Source organism: Rhagoletis pomonella, unplaced genomic scaffold (assembly GCF_013731165.1).
Source record: "Rhagoletis pomonella isolate Grant_MI unplaced genomic scaffold, Rhpom_1.0 Rhpom_scaffold_00001, whole genome shotgun sequence".
Taxonomy (NCBI): domain Eukaryota; kingdom Metazoa; phylum Arthropoda; class Insecta; order Diptera; family Tephritidae; genus Rhagoletis; species Rhagoletis pomonella.
The window spans coordinates 18318546-18324561 of record NW_023458555.1 but is presented as its reverse complement, the minus strand read 5'-3'; positions in this window follow the sequence as shown (position 1 = coordinate 18324561).

Sequence of the window (6016 nt, the reverse complement as noted above, 5' to 3'; positions counted from 1 at the left end):
GGGGGGAATAATTAAAAATTGGTTTGTTCTTGTGCAACTTAATATTTCTGCTTACTTAGAAGATTTCTCTAGAAAATTGTAACAGCACTGAAGAATAGTTGAGAGTTTAGGAAAATTCAAAAAAATTCTTGGCGCTTAAGATTATTGCTTTTATTGCTAAAAAGTGGTTATGAAAAAATTCAACATTAGCCAAAGCGAGATGCCTACTTTCCCGAAACTACTCAAAAAAGTAGTTCTTTCCGAAAGCGGAATCTGGTTCAGGGCCCATCCGCCCAGTTAACCCGGCGATCGGTGTGGATAGCATGAGTCCAGTTCTACTGAAACACAGTGAAGAGCTCCTACTTCCACACCTGCCGACATAATACGGGATAGTCTGGCACTGGCCCACATTCCCGAGGTGTGGCAAAGGACCCGAAAATGGGTAGGAGGGCCTACGCTCTTGCTATTCAGAGTGTCTTTGAGTGTGGAGAAAAGTGCTTTGCGCCTTCCTTGACGTAAAGGGGGCTTCGACAACATATCTTATGTGGGCGTCGATCGGACACTTGCAATGTGGAACCTATCAGCCGCAGATGGATAGCCGGGCCGCTACATACTATGACCGCTTAAACCGAAGTCGGCGATAGCGTAGAACAACTGAAAATAGCAACAGCAGTCCCACACATGACCGACGGTAACGCTGGAAGAAGTACCTTGAACTAGAGCCACTGCATATGTATTATAGTTGAACAAGTGGCAAGCAAACTCTCCTAACCTTTGCGATGGAGGGCTTAGGCAAAGGTAAGGTCCTGTCATCAAGGAACAGTGACAAGTCTAGCTTGAAGAAGCTGTCAATGACCTTGGGAACCTTCCCAAGCGTATTCCAAGCGGAAGTTTTTGTCATCAGTCTATGCGCAGATATTAACCTTCGTAGAAACGATGGGGTATTTTGACGGGTCATTGCAGGCGTAGAGACCACTTGTATAATTTGTGATTCTGGTAAAGTGATCTATGTCGCTTTTGTGGCATCGTCAAAGAGACAACATTGTACCTTCTCCTGGAGTGCGAGGCCGTTTCGCGCAGAAGGGAGAGGTGCCTAGGACACATATGGCACAATAGACCTACTGGTTGCCGTTCTTACCCTATTGATGTCTTTATATCTATCTATTTACTTGCCGGTGGAACTTGCCGAAATCAAAAGCATGGCCAAGCGTATCCAGGTACTGATGGTATCCCTAATATAGCTATTAAAACTGCAGTGGACGACTATCCGCCAGCATTTTTAAAGGAGTTCGATTCCTGTTTTTGAAATGGAGCATTCCCCCCGACTAGATGGAAAAAGTAAACCACAAGGTCAGCCAAGCTTTTAAAGGTCTCCATGTCGGTCACCACCCACATCTCCGATATGAACCTCTAACAGTCTATCCATTGCTTTCAGTTGAAATGACCGCAGAGTAATGGGTTTGAAGCCATTTAGATTTCTGTGATACATCTTCATTTCTACCAACAGGGTAAATATGGCAGCCGTATTTCACCTCACCACAGTCTTTCGAGAGACAAAAGTATTTCCTAAGGCAATTGTCACTTCTGGCAATTATTTTGAAAGCTCTTTTCTGTCTTTGAAAGATCAGCTAGCGAGGAGGTCTTAGCCTGATACTGTTTGTCTTTTAGCAAAAGTTTTTCTAAAAATTAAACTTAAGAAATATATATTATTCTTTTCAAACCAATTAAAACTAAAGATTAAGAGAAAATTAAATTAAATAAGCTAATAGTAAAAACAAATATTTTTAAAGCAAGCTTTCTAAATATGAACAAAATCGGACCATAAATACTGAACTACCAAATAGACTCGTGCGCCACCTATCGGTAAAATTTTTAGTGGAATTATTCCTATTTATATAGTTAATATACGTAATAAATATGAACCAAATCGGACTATAAATACGGCCTTTTCAAATATCTCGACCCTGCGCCACCTATCGGATAAACTCATCTTTCATATTGCATTGTCATCGCGTTCTGAGCCAACTGTAAAGTTTCAAGTCTCTAGGTCATCGCTAAGTTGGTCAAAACTTGATGGCAAAATTTGCCCTAACAGAGCAAGTGAAATAAAAGAGCTTGTAAAAGGAAGAATTTAATTAAAAAAAAAAGAAATAAATATGTTTATACAATTTAAATGAAATAAAAATATGTTTTTTTTAACAATAAAACTGAAAAATAAATTACAAAAAAATATTTTTCTTTTTAAAACGATAAAATCTAAAATTAAAAAAAAAATGAAATTAAAAAATTATAAGCGAAGTAAGGTTCTTAAAATTAAATTAAATTAAAAATATATTTTTCTTTTAAAAACAATCAAATCTAAAAACTAAAAGATAGCTACAGTGTAAAAAAATTATAATTAAATTAAAAATATTTTTCTTTTTAAAATATTAAAATCAAAAATTATGAAAAAATCTAACTAAAAAATGATAAATGAAGTAAGTTTATTAAAATTAAATTAAATTAAAAATATATTTTTGTTTTTAAAACAATGAAATCTAAAATCTAAAAAATAATTATAGTTAAAAAGAAGAAAATATAAAATACAAACTTAAAAATACATAAAATGAGTTTCTAAAATTTAAATGAAATTTAAAATATTTTTTCGGAGAAAATTAAATTAAGGAAAAAAATAAATTTGTTAAAAAAAAGAAGAAAAAGTCCGCTGTACTCGGACTCGACCCACGAACCGCACGAAAGGCACGTTAGTGCTTTGCTAACTCGGCCATTGTGACTGGGAGAGCAGTGCGAGCAAAATGTTATACTAGTGCTTTCCGTCAAAACAGCTTTTCACCATGAGAGTTGGCAAAGAGCTTTGTTTTGTAAAACTTTCGTGGCAGAATAAAGAAGCTCTTACAAACTGTCTTCTAATTGTCCTACAAAAGACTTGCAACTATTTTAGCCAGAATTGCCCTCTTAATGCTAGCGTAACCATCAAAATGCAAATACATACATATATTTCAGGCAATATTTCAATTAACCAACTGCCGCATGCGCAATTCTTTGAATGCATTTATGAATACATTTACCGCTTATCAACAATAATCAGTTGCACACACCAATGCCATTACAAGCGGCTGCCCACTCGGCCCACTACATGTCGGCGCTCACAACAGGACGCATGCGCAACATTAAAGCCCAAAAGAAATCAACAAAAATGCACTTTTCTATAAATGTGCATCTGTATGTACATAAAAGCTCACTGCTAGCAGCAGCTTTGTGTGTGTGCGCGCGCGTGTGTTTTATGGAACGTGCCGATCGTCAAGCGCATGTGCCAAGCATCCATTAAAACAGGCTGGCTGCTTACAAAAAGCGCGCGTGTGCCACAAACCAAACCAAACGAGCTACAGCTACTCAACATTGCCGTCCATTCGTCCGTCTGTACGTCAGTTGCCATCATCCAAATCATGGTGCAGTGGAGTCTGCGAAAATCACTGCAGTTAGTCGCAGCTAAATTGAATTGCAACAAGCCAACAACAGGCCGACACAAGTCGACAAGTTGGCATGCGGGCAAGAGCCGCCCCATTGGCAATGCGATGGCGACCTGTTTGCGGTTGGTGGCTGCACTGTAAAGCACACATCACTTACATACATACATATGTAGAGGTATGTATGTATGTATAAGTTTGAAGTGTGTGTTTGCATTTATGCCATTTATGTATTTAGTTTATAAGCTCTGTGCGCAAACCGCAACCCACCGTGGCTGTGATTCATCTATTTTAAAGAGCCGGCTCCAACGCGCTGTAAGCACTGGAGCTGTAGAAAGGTGTGGAGGGGCAAATAACAACAGCTTTGGAGTGTGCAAAGCCATGGATTGTTGTTGTTGTTGTTAGTTTCCTTTTTTCTTCTTCTTCTTGCTGCTGCTCAGAAATCCAATACACGCAGCCGCGCATGCGTAGCAAGCCCAAATAACGACGTGCCTCAAGTACGAAGCACCAGCGCCAACAACAACAAAAACAACAATCATACGTATGATAAAAACATAGCCAAAGAAAAAAAAACAACAAAAGGCCTTATGAAAGAAAGAAAGACACAGTAGAGGAAAAAGGCAATAAGAGCCAAGCACTGTACACTGTTTAAAAGACTGCTGGTAAAAAAAAATAGGCAGGTGTTCACCTCGCGTGGGAAACACACGACAAAATCGGTTCTCACGATTCGAAAATCCGGCACATGCATATACACACACACATACACGTGCAAGGCATATTTATCCAGCCTTGCATACAGAGTAGATAGTGTTTTGTGCGGTGAGTGCTGGTGGAAAGAGGGGGCATCTGGTTGCTTGACTGGCTTGGCATACCTGCACCGCACAGAGAAGAAGCAAGAACAACAACTCAAACCACCAGCAATAAATGTATGGATGTACATACCCAACAACACCAATCAACCAACCACCACCATTCATTCGCTCAATCGTTGATCACACCAACTGACGCTCGATCGTCATACGGGCATATTTGTGCATCGGTATGTTGCTGTCGCTCCTGCGTACGTGTATGTGTCTGTCTTGGCCGCATTTGTTATGCATCAGCTACATTATAAGGTGCTTATCAATGTTAATGCATATTACTTTTGACATTGTTGTTGTTTTAGCTTTTTTGTGTCGTTATGCGTTTTTTCGTTTCGTTTTAAATTTGCGTTGGTTCGTCCCTTGCGCAGTGTTGCCAGCAATTTTTCGGGAAAAAATCTGTCAAGTGAAGATGAAATCATGAAAAAATCGGGAAAAAATATACATATATGTATGTAAAACTTTTTTTAAAACAAATATCTTTTTACAAGCTTTTATTTAACTTGCTCTGTATGTATGTATGTATGTTTGTTAGGGGCGAATCTTGCAATAAATTTTTGACCAACTTCCCGATGACCTAGAGACTTGAAACTTCACAGTTGGCTCAGAAACCAATGACAGTGCACTATGAGTTAATCCGATAGGTGGCGCAGAAGTCGAAATATTTGGTAAAGCAGCATTTATTATCCGATTCGTTTATTTTTGGAAAGCTTGTTTTAAAAATATTCATTTTTACTATTAACTTATTTTACGAATTTAATTGAAATAAAACTTAAATTGTTTATATCGCAAACAAATTTATTAAGTGCATAAAGTATGTATCTACATATCGAGCTCAAACCACCAAAAAGGCGTAAGCGAAATTTTTTTCTCAAAATTTTATTTTTGATTCCGAAATGCATCTAGGTTTTCTAGGAACCATTCTGCATCAAAAGGAGAATTTTGAAAAAATGTCCCTTATGTCTTTTTGCCGATTAGGGCTCGATGTACATATGTAATAAACAACCAAAAAATCAATACTATAATATTATTTATGATAAAAAATCATTGGTAATTTTTAACCGGTATTTTAGGATTTCCATATTTTCGATCATCCCTAATCGTTATTTTGTGCATTTTATTTCTTCGATCATTGTTAATGGTTTTTATTTGAATTTTATATTTTCGATCATCTCTATTCGTTGTTTTGTGATTCCCATATTTTTCGATCAAAAATGCATAATCATACTTTTTGATTTATATTTTGTTCGAACATTTTTAAACGTGATAATAGAGTTTTTATAACCGCTTCAAATCTCTTATGATCTAAACAATTAAAATAAAGGTTATATTATGATCGAAAAAATAAAAATCATAAAGAAGCATTTAAAAATATTTGGAAAAATAAAAATAAAAAGAAAAACGATAAAAAAAAAGAAATATATTATTATAATTGAAAAAATAAAAACTGTAAAACAACGACTAACTGATCGTAAAAATATATGTAAATTAAAAAAAAAAATATTTTGCAATTATTTTAAAATAAACATCCTTTATAATAACAACTATTTTCGCTCCCTCATTTAACTAGATTTAACTGTTTTTTTATGAATGTCAAGCTAACATAACCATTGCAAAAAGTTGCAAGAAAAACGCGGTATATAGAATAATCAATTTTAATATACAAAAATAAAAAATTTGAAATATCAAAATTAAAACAAAATTTAAATT